The sequence below is a fragment of the Triticum urartu genome, chromosome 6A (assembly GCF_056163025.1).
Source record: "Triticum urartu cultivar PI428250 chromosome 6A, HENAU_Tu73, whole genome shotgun sequence".
Classification (NCBI taxonomy): Eukaryota; Viridiplantae; Streptophyta; class Magnoliopsida; order Poales; family Poaceae; genus Triticum; species Triticum urartu.
Genome location: NC_141878.1, coordinates 118,314,895 through 118,331,542, shown reverse-complemented (window position 1 = coordinate 118,331,542; position 16,648 = coordinate 118,314,895).

The following is a 16,648-nucleotide window of genomic DNA, read 5'->3' as shown; positions in this document are numbered from 1 at the left end:
TAGACAGGTGCAATGGATAGTAGGGAAGAAAACATGGCATGAAATAATTCACATTTATGTTGTCTAACCAAACAGAATAGCAGGACATAATTTCACATATATGATGGCTAATTAAACAGCATTGCATGACACAATTTCACATGTATGATGGCTAACTAAACATGATAGAATGACATACTTCAAAATATGATGACTATGAAAACAGGATGAGATGATATAACTATACGGTGTGTCTATTAAAGTGGTTGGCATGCCATAAATCACAAACATGCCGTCGATGGAAACATGATGGCATGATATAATTCACGGATAGAATGACATAATTCAAAATATGATGACTATATGAACATGATGAGATGATATAACTATATTATGTCTTTAGAAAATGGGTTGGCATGCCATAATTCAGATACATGATGTCTATGTAAACATCATGGCATGATATAATTCAAATATAGGATTTATATACTAAGGAAGTGAGCAGAGGGCAATCGCATATATGATGTGTCAACTAAGGAGATGGCATTCAATATCGTGTATATGATGTAAAAACTAAGCATTGCAATACAACATATGCATGATATGAGTAATATAACCCTGCCAAGTTTGAGCATACACCTCAGGGGGATAATAGGACTGGTCATCTACCTCTGAATCCTCCTCTGAAGAGCTATCTGTAACCAGCAAGATATCTGCTTCACCAGGTAGCATTGTATGCTCTGAAGACCTTGTTTTCACTCCAAATTTCTCCATCACCAATTCAAATGGCTGATGCACAGGAAGAGTAGTTGAATATACAAACATTGTCGACAAAAGCAATGAGAAATACAAAAAAAGGACGACATGATATAATTCACATATATGACGCTTGGCTAAACAGCATGGCATTGCATAATTCACATATATAATGCCTTGCAACAAGATAGCTTTGCATAATTCACATACATAATGTCTTGCAACAAGATGGCATTGCATAATTCACATATATGGTAATTAGACACTAAACAGGTGGCATTCACACAAAGCATGTCTAAACTAAGCAAATGACATATCAATGCAAGATACCATACGCACGATATGAGCATCATAACCCTACCAAGTTAGAACATGCACCTCGGGGGGGGGGAATAGGACTGGTCATCTGTCTCTGAATCCTCCTCTGAGGAGCTATCTGTAACCAGCAAGACATGCGCTTTGTTAGATAGCATTGTCTGCTCTGAAGCCCTTGTTTCCACTTGTAGCGACCCGACCTCAAACGGTCAAGTCTCTGTGCTTCAGTGTCATCCCTGGATCGGTAATGCTGACACACACAATACTCGAGGATTTATAACAGAGTAGCAATCACACACTTATTACATCGAATGTCTCCAAAGAGAACTTATTACAATAAATATGGCTTAAGGCCATCTAATACGATAACAGCGGAAGGCTTGGAAGACAAAGTGAGTCCATCAACTCCAACGACATAGCTGAGCTGCACGACAACGACCTAACGAACCTTACTCCTCATTTGAAAAGTCTGCAACATAATACGTTGCAGCCCGAAAACGGGTCAGCACATGGAATATGCTGGCAAAGTAACACAGTAGAGCAAGAACAGAATAAGGCTATCACTACATGCATATTTGGCTAGTGCAAAGCTCTATGGTTACAGTTTTGCGAAAAGCCAATTTTTTTCCTACAACAAAGGAATAGATTTTAATTGAACTATCATGGTAGTTAAAACATCATTGAGAAGGTTCCTCCAACTCAATCCCAATTAAAGTAATTATCAACCCAACAATATTAAGTTAAAAGTGATGAGATACTTAAGATACTCCAAGTACTAGATACTCAAGATGTCCATAACCGGGGACACGGCTAACCATGATTAGTTTGTACACTCTGTAGAGGTTTGCGCACTTTTCCCCACAAGACTCGATGGCCTCCGTTGAATTTCTCGCACTACATGATGTTTGAGAAACGGATGACCGAGACACAGTCTTTTAGAAACATTAATCTCTACTCGGGCAGACCATACCAAACCTATAACCCATTACCTGCTGATCCACCTCTTCAAGAGCTTCACGTAACTTACTCAACTATGCTAGAGCCCATAATAGCTTGTGGCTGCACACGGAAGTTTCTAGCATGAATCATCACAGTTCCCTTTGAGCCGAGGTGGCGGTCCATAGGAAAATCACACGGAACCCCGGGATCTCCAAAAATACAAGCAACACTGGGTACTCCAGGTGCCTCAATCCACCCAGATGTGTATTCAAGTTGCCACCTTAAGTTAAACCATTATTTAACAATGTCACATCTGTCATGGATTTCACTCACCCAAACCACGTCTACGAGCATAGCATAGCAGTATAACCAATTTGTATAAGTAACTCCCAAGGTTTGAATATAACAGGGCAATATGTTCTACCTCATCAACTACTTCCCAACCCACATGTTATTGACATCCTAACCATGCAATGGTTTAGGATTGGAACTAATGCATAAAAACTGGGTGATAAAGGGATATGATCAAAGTGTTACTTGCCTTGTTGACGATCCATGAAACCTAGGGACTCCAAATAACACGCCTCGCACTTCGGGAATTCTATCACAAACAAACAATAGCATACATAAGAAATCAAGCAAAGAAGCACGGGTAAATCTCAAATAAGAAGATCTATGAGAAAGTTCAACTTAAGAACTCCGGTTAGCAAAAGGAATCAAATCAAACGGAGCAACGAAAGTCAAACGATGAAAGAAACAAGATCTGTTTACTAATTTGGACCTAGGTCAAATTTTACAGTAGTAAAAACTTTTTCAAGTTGATTAAACGGAAAGAGGGTCTCGAGACGAAGATCTAGGCGCTTGAATCGCCTGATTCCGGCAAACGAGCGAAAAGATAAACTAGAACGAAGATTGGATCAGAAATCGCGATCAGAAATAATCGTGGAAAATCTGATACAAGAAAACTGACGAACAGGATAACGAACGAGCGTTCGTTGTCTGTAACTAACGGACAAAAACCGTTCGTTAAAATGAACGTACGGACAAACGTCTGCTAAAAAGAAAAACCTGGAAAAACCGGTGATCCGAAAAAAACGAACTAGGGTTTTCTTAAAAAAAATTGGATCGGTTTTTCTTAAAAAAACCGGCGGCAACGGCTACCTCGTCGGTCCGGCGAAACGTGATGGCGACGGCGGGCCGAGGCGGCAGCGAGGCGGGGCACGGCAGCGGCGAGGCGCGACGCGGCAGCGGCGGCGAGGCGTAGTGCGGGCGGGGCTGCGGGCGGCGGTGGTGGGTGGTGGTGGCGGTGGGGGGGGCTGGGTATTTAAGAGGGGGTAGGGGTGGCTTGGGGAGGGGGCAAGGGTGGCGGAGGCGGAGTCCTGGCCGGACTCCCGGTCCGGGGCGGCGCGGCGGCGTCGGTCTCCTGGAGGGAGACGGCGTCGCGGGGAAAGCGGGCCGGCGGCTGGGCTTCGGCGCAGTTAGCCACTGCGCAACTTTTTTTAAAATAATTCCGCCGAAACTAAAAAAAATCCTAGAAAAATAAAATGAAATAAAAATCTAAAAATGCCAAAACAAATTTTCACCGTCTAAATAAAATATTTAGAACTAGATGAACATTTTCTTGGCCCTAAAATGCAACTTTGAAAACGTGCAATTTTTTTCTAATGCAAACAAAATTGCAATAAAATCCAAATAAAAACGAATATTTGATTTTAATATTTTTCCTCCTATATTTCATTTATTTTGGAGAAGTCATATTATCTCCTCTCATATATTTTAATATGAAATATTTTCGGAGGGAAAAATAGTTAAAACCAAAAATCCTCATTCCAAAATATGATAAAAATCAAATTTGAAAACCGAGGAATCCCCAACTCTCGCCGAGGGTCCTTGTGTTGCTTAGGATTTCAAGGATCGCGAAGCGAAATGCGATAAAATATGATATGCAAGAATGATCTATGTATAACATTCCAAATTGAAAATTTGGGATGTTACAAACGTACCCCCTTAAGATGAATCTCGCCCTCGAGATTCGGGTTGGCTAGAAAATAGGTGTGAGTGGTCTTTGCGGAGATCATCCTCTCATTCCTAGGTGTCTTCGTCCTTGGTATGGTGGCTCCACCGAACTTTGCAATACTTTATAACCTTGCTGCGGGTGACTCGACTGGCAAACTCCAAAATCTTGACTGGCTTCTCCTCATAAGTCAAATCATTGTCCAACTGAATCACCTCTAAGGGTACGGTATCTCTTAGCGGTATATCGGCCATCTCAGCATGGCACTTCTTCAACTGGGAAACGTGAAACACATCATGAACTCCTGACAGTCCTTCAGGTAACTCCAACTTGTAGGCAACTTCTCCCATCCGTTCCAAAACACGATACGGTCCTACAAATCTCGGGGCTAACTTTCCCTTGACTCCAAAACGTTTCACTCCTCGCAAAGGTGATACTTGCAGATATGCTCTATCTCCAATTTCATAGATTACCTCCTTGCATTTTGAATCTTCATAACTCTTCTGCCTGGACTGAGCTATCTTCAGTCTATCTCGAATCAGTTTAACCTTCTCCTCAGACTCTTTGATCAAGTCTGGTCCAAATAACTGTCGGTCTCCAACTTCATCCCACATCAACGGTGTTCTGCACCTTCGTCCATACAGGGCTTCAAGCGGTGCCATCTTCGAACTGGCTTCGTAACTATTGTTGTATGAGAACTCTGCGTAAGGCAGATTGTCATCCCAACTAGACCCATAATCTAGCGCACAGGCTCTCAACATATCCTCCAGAATCTGGTTGACTCTCTCGGTCTGTCCATCGGTCTGCGGGTGGAATGATGTACTGAACTCCAACCTTGTTCCCAAAGTCTGGTGTAGCTGATGCCAAAACTTTGAAGTAAGCTGTGTCCCTCTATCTGATAAGATGGTCCTTGGAAGTCCATGCAGACATACGATCCTGGTCATATATATCTTGGCCAACTTGGCACTAGTATAAGTTGTTTTCACTGGGATAAAGTGTGCCACTTTGTTCAAGCGGTCAACTACTACCCGTATAGAATCATATCCTGATTTGGTCCTGGGCAATCCGGTGATAAAATCCATGCCAAGTTTATCCCACTTCCATTCGGGTATCGGCATAGGCTGTAGCAATCCGGCTGGCTTTTGATGCTCTGCCTTCGCTCTCTGACATACATCACATACGGCTACATACTCGACGATATCCTTCTTCATCCCTGTCCACTAGAAACGTTCCTTCAAATCCAAATACATCTTGGTGTTTCCGGAGTGTATCGAGTATGGTGAGTCATGAGCCTCCTGTAGTATTAATTTCCCGATCTCTGTGTTAGTGGGCACATAAACACGGTCCTCAAACCATAAGGTGCCATGCTCATCCTCATGAAAACCTTTGGCCTTTCCTTTGCTCATTTTCTCTTTTATCTCAGCAATCTCTTTGACATCCTTCTGAGCTTCTCGAATCTTTCCCAACAATGTAGACCGAACCTCCATTGTTGCAACAAAACCTCTAGGAACAATCTCCAATCAAAGTTCCCGAAGATCCTCTGCTAAGTCCTTTGGCAATCCCGTGCTCTCTAGGGTATTAGCATAACTCTTCCGGCTCAAAGCGCCTGCTACGACATTGGCCTTTCCTGGATGATAGTGCAGCTTCATGTCATAATCCTTTATAAGTTCCAACCATCTCCTCTGCCTAAGGTTTAGTTCCTTCTGTGTGAAGATGTATTTCAAACTCTTATGATCCGTGTACACATCACAATGGTTTCCAATAAGGTAATGTCTCTAGGTCTTCAATGCATGCACTACGGCTGCTAGCTCCAACTCATGCGTGGCATAATTCAATTCGTGCGGTTTTAGTTGTCGAGAGGCATACGAAACAACTCTTTCGTCCTGCATAAGCACACTTCCAAGTCCTAGGCGGGAGGCGTCGCAATACACTTGGAAATCCTTACGTATATCTGGCAGTGTCAGCACTGGGGCTGTAGTCAAACGTTTCTTCAGCTCCTGGAAACTTGCCTCGCAATCTTCCGTCCATTTAAACTTGGTATCTTTCTTCAATAACTCCGTCATTGGCTTCGCAATTTTGGAAAAATTCTCAATGAATCTCCGATAATATCCTGCGAGTTAAAGAAAACTGCGGATCTCGCTAACTGAAGTGGGTGCCAACCATTCAGTGACTGACTGAATCTTGGTGGGGTCTACTGCTATACCTTCTCCTGATATAACATGTCCAAGGAATCCGACTTCCTTCAACCAAAACTCGCATTTGCTGAACTTGGCATACAACTTATGTTCCCTGAGTTTTTCGAGGACTATTCGCAAATGCTCTTCGTGTTCCTCCTTGTTCTTCGAGTATACCATTATATCATCAATGAACACCACAACAAACTTATCCAAATATTCCATGAACACTTTGTTCATCATGCTCATGAAGTAGGCCGGGGCGTTAGTCAGTCCAAACGACATGACTGTATATTCATACAACCCGTACCGTGTGGTGAATGCGGTCTTTGGTATGTCCTTCTCTCGTATCTTCAGATGGTGATATCAAGATCGCAGATCGATCTTTGAAAACACCTTAGCTCCTTGCAGCTGGTCAAACAGATCATTGATCATCGGCAATGGGTACTTGTTCTTGATCGTCACTTCATTCAAGGCCCGATAATCAACAACCATTCTTAGGGACTTATCCTTCTTCTCTACCAAAAGCACTGGGGCTCCCCATGGTGATGAACTCCGTCGAATGTAACCTTTCTCCAATAACTCCTTGATCTGTTTCTTAATCTCCTCCAGATCATTTGCGGGCATCCGATAGGGTCTCTTGGATATTGGCCCTGTGCTTGGCAATAGCTCTATCAAAAACTCGATGTCTCGATCCGGTGGCATGCCTGGTAACTCCTCGGGGAAAACATCCGGGTAATCCTTTACTACAGGCACTTCCGCCTGAACAACTCCCGTGAGGGTATTTACTTGACTACTTCTTGGCGCATGCCTAGATACGTACTTGATCCTTTTTCCCTCCAGGGTGGTGAGACAAATTGACTTACTAACATAGTCAATGCTTCCTACGTACTTTGACATCCAGTCCATTCCTAATATCACATCGAATCCTTGTGACTCCAAGATAATTAGGTCAGACGGAAAGACATGGTTGCCAATGGTTAAGGGTATCTGGTCGCACCATCGACTAGCCATATACTCTGCTCCAGGTGAACTTACTAACAGAGGGGCCCTAAGGGTTTGGGTAGGTAGTTTAAACTTATCCACGAATTCCCTTGATATGTATGAATGCGATGCACCAGTGTCAAAAAGAACAAGAGCGGTAAATGACTTAACCAAAAACTTACCTATAACCGCATCTGGCTGCTCTTCAACCTCCTCCATGTTAACATGGTTTACTTGTCCTTTGTTGAATGGATTGGGCTTCTTCCCAGTGCTCCCATTTCTGTTTCCATTCTTCCCTTCAGGGCACTCCATGGCATAGTGTCCAGTCTTCCCGTACTTGAAACAAGTAACGTGGCTTAGGTCTCTCTTGGTGGGTGTGGCTGGATTGGGGCGGTTCTTATTGTTTCTTGCTCCATTCCCTTTCCCATTCCTTGGGCCAGTATGATTATGGTTACTTCCTCCATTATGGGTGTGGCCTCCATGGTTATGAACAAGTCCTCCCGAGTTCGTGGTAAGGCGAGGCTTCTGCTGAGCTCCTGAGTTATACCTCCATTGTCCATAGTTCCTCTTACGGTTCTCAATCTGTTGCTGCTTCTCTTCAATCATAAGAGCCTTATCTACCAACTCCTGGTAGTTGTTGAATGTTGCCACCATCAACTGCATGCTCATCTCATCATTCAGCCCTTCCATAAACTTCTCCTGCTTTGCGGCATTTATGGCCACATCATTAGGGGCATAGCGAGATAACTTGCTAAACTCATCCGCGTAGTGAGCCACACTACGGTTCCCCTGCCGTAAGTTGCGAAACTCACGCTTCTTCATACTCATAGCTCCAGTTGAGACATGGGCTATACGGAAAGCTTGCTGAAACTGGTCCCATGTAACTGTGGCTATGGGGTAGGTGACAGTGTAATTCTCCCACCATGAGGCTGCTGGTCCATCCAACTGATGTGCGGCAAAACGCACCTTCTCAGCATCGGTACATCCTGCAGTGGTTAACTCCCTTCCAATCCTGCGGAGCCAATCATCTGCTACTATAGGCTCGGTGCTACTGGAAAACACCAACGGCTGCAAACTTAGAAAACGGGCTACGTTGTCAACTGGTGGTGGTGGTGGATTGTTGTTGTTGTTTTTGTTGCCTTGGTTCTGGACTAACAACTGCATCAGGGTATTCTATTACTGGATCAACTGAGTGAGCTCCGGTGGGAAGGTAAATCCGAGGTCACGTCTCGGAGGCATCTGATGGGTTTAGAGGGGAGAGATTAGAATAGAATGAGGTCTAATGAGAAAGCACTACCCATATGCACATGAGACAAACACAAACATTTCACTCAATCAATCAAGCAAGGCATACAATCGGTCTATAACTATCGCAAAAGTGCTCGGACTACAGTATTTACATGGTGGAATACTACTACTGATGTGGTGGTCTACTAAAAATATTCCTCGGTTGAAGACTCCATGATGTCTGCTCCAGCTTCATCTTCATAGTCATCATCACTAAGGTCGGAGTCGGTGTCGTCGATGATGATGTAGTCCTCCGGGCGAATCTCCTTGGGTTCACGTCTTCTCCTCCTAGTGCGGGGTCTCCCAGGAATACTCCTAGCTTCCTTTCCAGATCGTCATTCTTCTCCACTAGTAGGACGACTTCCTGCTCATAATCTTCACATGTAGCCTTGAGTTCTTCCTCCAATTCCGTGATCCTGGTCATTGCCTTCTTTAGATCTATCATGCCGGCGCACATCTGATTCTCCTAGCGGCAAATGTGCTGGTTTAGTTCCTGGATGAAAGCTGCAATTGATCTATCCTTCCTGGTGCTGATCATCTCCCATTGCTTGTCTCGGCGCCCACAAATCTGGTAGATAGTATCCTTAAGCTCCTTATGATAAACTTCTCCAATGCGTCCCATGGTGATGTGAGCTTCCATACTCTTTCCCAGTCTCCAGGTTGGTGCATCAAAGGAAAACTCTATTGGTTTAGTGACTGGCGAGAATGTCCTTCCAGGAACTTGAACTTGAATCATCCATCGCCCCTCTTCTGGTAAGGTGGCGTTGTAAGTCCCGGTGAAGCTTGGTATTCCTATGTTCAGGTACCTAGTGACTTCCTTCAACTGTCGTCCAAAAGGTGCTTCTTCATTCGGTTGTGCAAACTTGTTCCTTGCATCCGCCATCCTAAAGAGTAGAAAATGGAGAGGAGTCAGAAATGAGAAGAGAATAGTGATCTAGGGATTTTAGCTTAGTGGTCATGTCCTACACTCAGCGTGTGCTCCGATACCATCTTGTAGCGACCCGACCTCAAACTGTCAAGTCTCTGTGCTTCAGTGTCATCCCTGGATCGGTAATGCCGACACACACAGTACTCGAGGATTTATAACAGACTAGCAATCACACACTTATTACATCGAATGTCTCCAAAGAGAACTTATTACAATAAATATGGCTTAAGGCCATCTAATACGATAACAGCGGAAGGCTTGGAAGATAAAGTGAGTCCATCAACTCCAACGACATAGCTGAGCTGCACGGCAATGACCTAACGTACCTTACTCCTTGTCTGAAAAGTCTGCAACATAATACGTTGCAGCCCGAAAACGGGTCAACACATGGAATATGCTGGCAAAGTAACACAGTAGAGCAAGAACAGAATAAGGCTATCACTACATGCATATTTGGCCGGTGGAAAGCTCTATGGTTACAGTTTTGCGAAAAGCCAATTTTTCCCTACAACAAAGGAATAGATTTTAATTTAACTATCATGGTAGTTGAAACATCATTGAGAAGGTTCCTCCAACTCAATCCCAATTAAAGTAATTATCAACCCAACAATATTAAGTTAAAAGTGATGAGATACTTAAGATACTCCAAGTACTAGATACTCAAGATGTTCATAACCGGGGACACGGCTAACCATGATTAGTTTGTACACTCTATAGAGGTTTGCACACTTTTCCCCACAAGACTCGATCGCCTCCATTGAATTTCTCCCACTACATGATGTTTGAGAAACGGATGATCGAGACACAGTCTTTCAGAAACATTAACTCTCTACTCCGGGCAGACCATACCAAACCTACAACCCACTACCTGCTGATCCACCTCTTCAAGAGCTTCACGTAACTTACTCAACTATGCTAGAGCCCATAATAGCATGTGGCTGCACATGGAAGTTTCTAGCATGAATCATCTCAGTTCCCTTTGAGCCTGGGTGGCGGTCCATAGGAAAATCACACGGAACCCCGGGATCTCCAAAAATACAGGCAACACTGGGTACTCCAGGTGCCTCAATCCACCCAGATGTGTATTCGAGTTGCCACCTTAAGTTAAACAATTATTTAACAATCTCACATCTGTCATGGATTGCACTCACCCAAACCACATCTACGAGCATAGCATAGTAGTATAAGCAATTCGTATAAGTAACTCCCAAGGTTTGAATATAATAGGGCAATAGGTTCTACCTCATCAACTACTTCCCAACCCACATATTAATGACATCCTAACCATGCAATGGTTGAGGATTGGAACTAATGCATAAAAACTGGGTGATAAAGGGATATGATCAAAGTGTTACTTGCCTTGCTGACGATCCGTGAAACCTAGGGACTCCAAATAACACGCTCCGCACTCCGGGAATTCTATCGCAAACAAACAATAGCATACATAAGCAACCAAGCAAAGAAGCACATGTAAATCTCAAATAAGAAGATCTACCAGAAAGTTCAACTTAAGAACTCCGGTTAGTAAAAGGAATCAAATCAAACAAACTCAAACGGCGAAAGAAACAAGATCCGTTTACTAATCTAGACCTAGGTCAAATTTTACAGTAGTAAAAACTTGTTCAAGTTGATTAAACGGAAAGAGGGTCTCGAGACGAAGATTTAGGCGCTTGAATCGCCTAATTCCGACAAACGAGCGAAAAGATAAACTAGAACGAAGATCGGATCAGAAATCACGATCAGAAATAATCACGGAAAAATCCGATAAAAGAAAACTAACGAACAGGCTAACGAACGAGCGTTCGTTGTCTGTAACTAACGGGCGAAAACCGTTCGTTAAAACGAAAATACGGACGAACGTCCGCTAAAAAGAAAAACCGGGAAAAATCGGTGATCCAAAAAAATGAACTAGGGTTTTCTTAAAAAACCGGATCGGTTTTTCTTTAAAAAACCCGCTGGCAAGGGCTACCTTGTCGGTCCGGCGAGACGGGGCGACGACGGCGGGGCGAGGTGGCGCGGCAGCGGCGGCGAGGCACGGCGTGGCGCGGGCGGGGCTGCGGTTGTGGTTGGTGGCGGCGGTGGGGGGGGGGGGGGTTGGGTATTTAGGAGGGGGGAGGGGTGGCTTGGGGAGGGGGCAAGGGTGGTGGAGGCGGAGTCCTGACCGGACTCCCGGTCTGGGGCGGCGCGGCGGCGTCGGTCTCCTGGAGGGAGACGGCGTCGCGGGGAAGGGCCGGTGGCCGGGCTTCGGCCTAGTTAGGCACTGCGCAACTTTTAAAAAAAAATAATTCTGCCGAAACTAAAAAAATCCTAGAAAAATAAAATAAAAATCTAAAAATGCCAAAATAAAATTTCACCGTCTAAATAAAATATTTAGAACGAGATGAACATTTTCTTGGCCCTAAAATGCAACTTTGAAAACGTGCAATTTTTTCTAATGCAAACAAAATTGCAATAAAATCCAAATAGAAACGGATATTTGATTTTAATATCTTCCTCCTATATTTCATTTATTTTGGAGAAGTCATATTATCTCCTCTCATATATTTCAATATGAAATATTTTCGGAGGGAAAAATAGTTAAAACCAAAAATCCTCGTTCCAAAATTTGATTAAAATCAAATTTGAAAACCGGGGAATCCCCAACTCTCTCCGAGGGTCCTTGAGTTGCTTAGGATTTCGAGGATCGTGAGAGCGAAATGCGATAAAATATGATATGCAAGAATGATCTATGTATAACATTCCAAATTGAAAATTTGGGATGTTACACCACTCCAGATTTTTCCATGACCGTGCCGAATGGCTGATGCACAGGAAGAGTAATTGAATGTACTAAAATTGTTGAAAAATTTAACACGTAATAAAAAATGATGTCATGATATAATTCACATATAAGATGACTGGCTAACCATGGTGGCATTGGAAAATTTACATATATGATGCCTGGATAAACAAGATGGCATTGCTTGATTCACATATACGATAAAGAAACTAAACAGATGGCATTGCCACAAAGCATGTCTAAACTAAGCAGATGACATCTTTAATGTATACAGTAAGCAATGCAAGGCACCATATGCATGGTATTACCAACATCAACATGCCAGGTTAGATCGAAGACCTCATTGGGTAAATAGGAGTGGTCTTCTGCTTCTGAATCCCCCTCAGAACAGTTATCTTCCTCTTGATTATGACCCAAAATGGGTGGAGGGGGGCTGCCTTTGCGCCCACCATGGAGCGACGTCTGCATGAAATTTTATTGCCACGCAAGGCTCGTCTCTTTTGCTCTACATGTTCAGTTCCATTGTGTACAATAACTGACATGCATAGGAATAAAACATAGTGAGATTATGTAAGGAGTGCATGCACAAATCTAGAGTGATGGTAGCAAACTGTGGATAGACCAAAAACAAATGATAGCAGGCAGATAATAGCTTTAGTTAAAAAATACAGATAATGGCTCCTTTAATGTTTGGTTGCACCCAACATGAAACTCATAGTAGACACCCGAGATAAACTAGATAGTAGACAGATAGTACTGATTGCTGCCCCAATATGTACCCCACAACTATTTAAAAACTCAAGTTTCAGCATAATTTTGGACCTGAGTCAGAGTCTAATAGGTGAACACAACGATAAAGTAGCATGTCATTGATGTCTACTACACAACCTTCTTCTTGTAGACGTTGTTGGGCCTCCAAGTGCAGAGGTTTGTAGGACAGTAGCAAATTTCCCTCAAGTGGATGACCTAAGGTTTATCAATCCGTGGGAGGCGTAGGATGAAGATGGTCTCTCTCAAGCAACCCTGCAACCAAATAACAAAGAGTCTCTTGTGTCCCCAACACACCCAATACAATGGTAAATTGTATAGGTGCACTAGTTCGGTGAAGAGATGGTGATACAAGTGCAATATGGATGGTAGATAAAGGTATTTGTAATCTGAAATTATAAAAACAGCAAGGTAATGAATGATAAAAGTGAGCGTAAACGGTATTGCAATGCTAGGAAACAAGGCCTAGGGTTCATACTTTCACTAGTGCAATTCCTCTCAATAATAATAACATAATTGGATCACATAACTATCCCTCAACATGCAACAAAGAGTCACTCCAAAGTCACTAATAGCGGAGAACGAACGAAGAGATTATGGTAGGGTACGAAACCACCTCAAAGTTATTCTTTCCAATCAATCCGTTGGGCTATTCCTATAAGTGTCACAAACAGCCCTAGAGTTCGTACTAGAATAACACCTTAAGACACAAATCAACCAAAACCCTAATGTCACCTAGATACTCCAATGTCACCTCAAGTATCCGTGGGTATGATTATATGATATGCATCACACAATCTCAGATTCATCTATTCAACCAACACATAGAACCTCAAAGAGTCCCCCAAAGTTTCTACCAGAGAATCACGACAAAAACGTGTGCCAACCCCTATGCATAGGTTCATGGACGGAACCCGCAAGTTGATCACCAAAACATACATCAAGTGAATCACGTGGTATCCCATTGTCACCACAGATACACACGACAAGACATACATCAAGTGTTCTCAAATCTTTAAAGACTCAATCTGATAAGATAACTTCAAAGGGAAAACTCAATCCATTACAAGAGAGTAGAGGGGGAGAAACATCATAGGATCCAAATATAATAGCAAAGCTCGCGATACATTAAGATCGTACCACCTCAAGAACACGAGAGAGAGAGAGAGAGATCAAACACATAGCGACTGGTACATACGCTGAGCCCCGAGGGAGAACTACTCCCTCCTTGTCATGGAGAGCGCTGGGATGATGAAGATGGCCACCGGAGAGGGATTCCCCCCTCCGGCAGGGTGCCGGAACGGGTCTAGATTGGTTTTCGGTGGCTATGGATGCTTCTGGCAGCGGAACTCCCGATCTATTGTGTTCCCCGATAGTTTTAGGGTATATGGATATATATAGGCGGAAGAAATACATCAGGGGAGCCACGAGGGGCCCACGAGGGTGGAGGACGCGCCCATGGGGGTGGGCGCGCCCCCGGCCTCGTGGTTTCCTCGTTGATCGCCTAACGTGCACTCCAAGTCTCATGTATTGCTTTCTTTCCAAAAATAACTTCTCCGAAGGTTTCATTCCGTTTGTACTCCATTTGATATTCCTTTTCTGCAAAACACTGAAACAAGGGAAAAACAGAAACTGGCACTAGGCTCTGGGTTAATTGGTTAGTCCCAAAAATCATATAAAATAGCATATAAATGCATATAAAACATCCAAGGTTGATAATATAATAGCATGGAACAATAAAGAATTATAGATGTGTTGGAGACGTATCAGGATCCCCAAGCTTAATTCCTGCTCGTCCTCGAGTAGGTAAATGATAAAAACAGAATTTTTGATGTGGAATGCTACCTAACATATTTATCCATGTAGTTCTCTTTATTGTGGCAAGAATATTCAGATCCATAAGATTCAAGGCAAAATTTTAATATTGACATAGAAATAATAATACTTCAAGCATACTAACAAGGCAAGCATGTCTTCTCAACATAACATGGCCAAAGATAGCTATCCCTACAAAATCATATAGTCTGGCTATGCTCCATCTTCACCACACAAAGTATTTAAATCATGCACAACCCCGATGACAAGCCAAGCAATTGTTTCATACTTTTGATGTTCTCAAACTCTTTCAATCTTCAAGCAATACATGAACGTGAGCCATGGACATAGCACTATAGGTGGAATAGAATGGTGGTTGTGGAGAAGACAAAAAGGAGAACATAGTCTCACATCAACTAGGCATGTCAAATGGGCTATGGAGATGCCCATCAATAGATATCAATGTGAGTGAGTAGCGATTGCCATGCAACGGATGCACTAGAGCTATAAATGTATGAAAGCTCAACAAAAGAAACTAGTGGATGTGCATACAACTCGCTTGCTCACGAAGACCTAGGGCATTTTGAGGAAGCCCATCATTGGAATATACAAGCCAAGTTCTATAATGAAAGATTCGCATTAGTATATGAAAGTGACAACATAGGAGACTCTCTATCATGAAGATCATGGTGCTACTTTGAAGCACAAGTGTGGTAAAAGGATAGTAGCATTGCCCCTTCTCTCTTTTTCTCTCATTTTTTTATTTTTTTATTTTTTTATTTGGGCCTTCTCTTTTTTATGGCCTCTTTTCTATTCTTTTTTTATTTGGGCTTCTTTGGCCTCTTTTATTTATTTATTTTCGTCCGGAGTCTCATCCCGACTTGTGGGGGAATCATAGTCTCCATCATCCTTTCCTCACTGGGACAATGCTCTAATAATGATGATCATCACACTTTTATTTACTTACAACTCAAGAATTACAACTCGATTCTTAGAAGAAAATATGACTCTATATGAATGCCTCCAGCGGTGTACCGGGATGTGCAATGACTCATGAGTGACATGTATGAAAGAATTATGAACAGTGGCTTTGCCACAAATACAATGTCAACTACATGATCATGCATAGCAATATGACAATGATGGAGCGTGTCATAATAAACAGAACGGTGGAAAGTTGCATGGCAATATATCTCGGAATGTCTATGGAAATGCCATAATAGGTAGGTATGGTGGCTGTTTTGAGGAAGATATATGGTGGGTTTATGGTACCGGCGAAAGTTGCGCGGTACTGGAGAGGCTAGAAATGGTGGAAGGGTGAGAGTGCGTATAATCCATGGACTCAACATTAGTCATAAAGAACTCACATACTTATTGCAAAAATCTATTAGTTATCGAAACAAAGTACTACGCGCATGCTCCTAGGGAGATAGATTGGTAGGAAAAGACCATCGATCGTCCCCGACCGCCACTCATAAGGAAGGCAATCAATAAATAAATCATGCTCTGGCTTCATCACATAACGGTTCACCATACGTGCATGCTACGAGAATCACAAACTTCAACACAAGTATTTCTCAAATTCAAAACTACTCAACTAGCATGACTCTAATATCACCATCTCCATATCTCAAAACAATTATCAAGTATCAAACTTCTCATAGTATTCAATGCACTTTATATGATAGTTTTATTATATCCCTCTTGGATGCCCATCATATTAGGACTAGTTTCATAACCAAAGCAAACTACCATTCTGTTTAGAGACTCTCAAAATGATATAAGTGAATCATGAGAGTTCATCTATTTCTTAAAAATAAAACCACCGCTGTGCTCTAAAAAGATATAAGTGAAGCACTAGAGCAACAACAAACTACTCCGAAAGATATAAGTGAAGATCAATGAGTAGT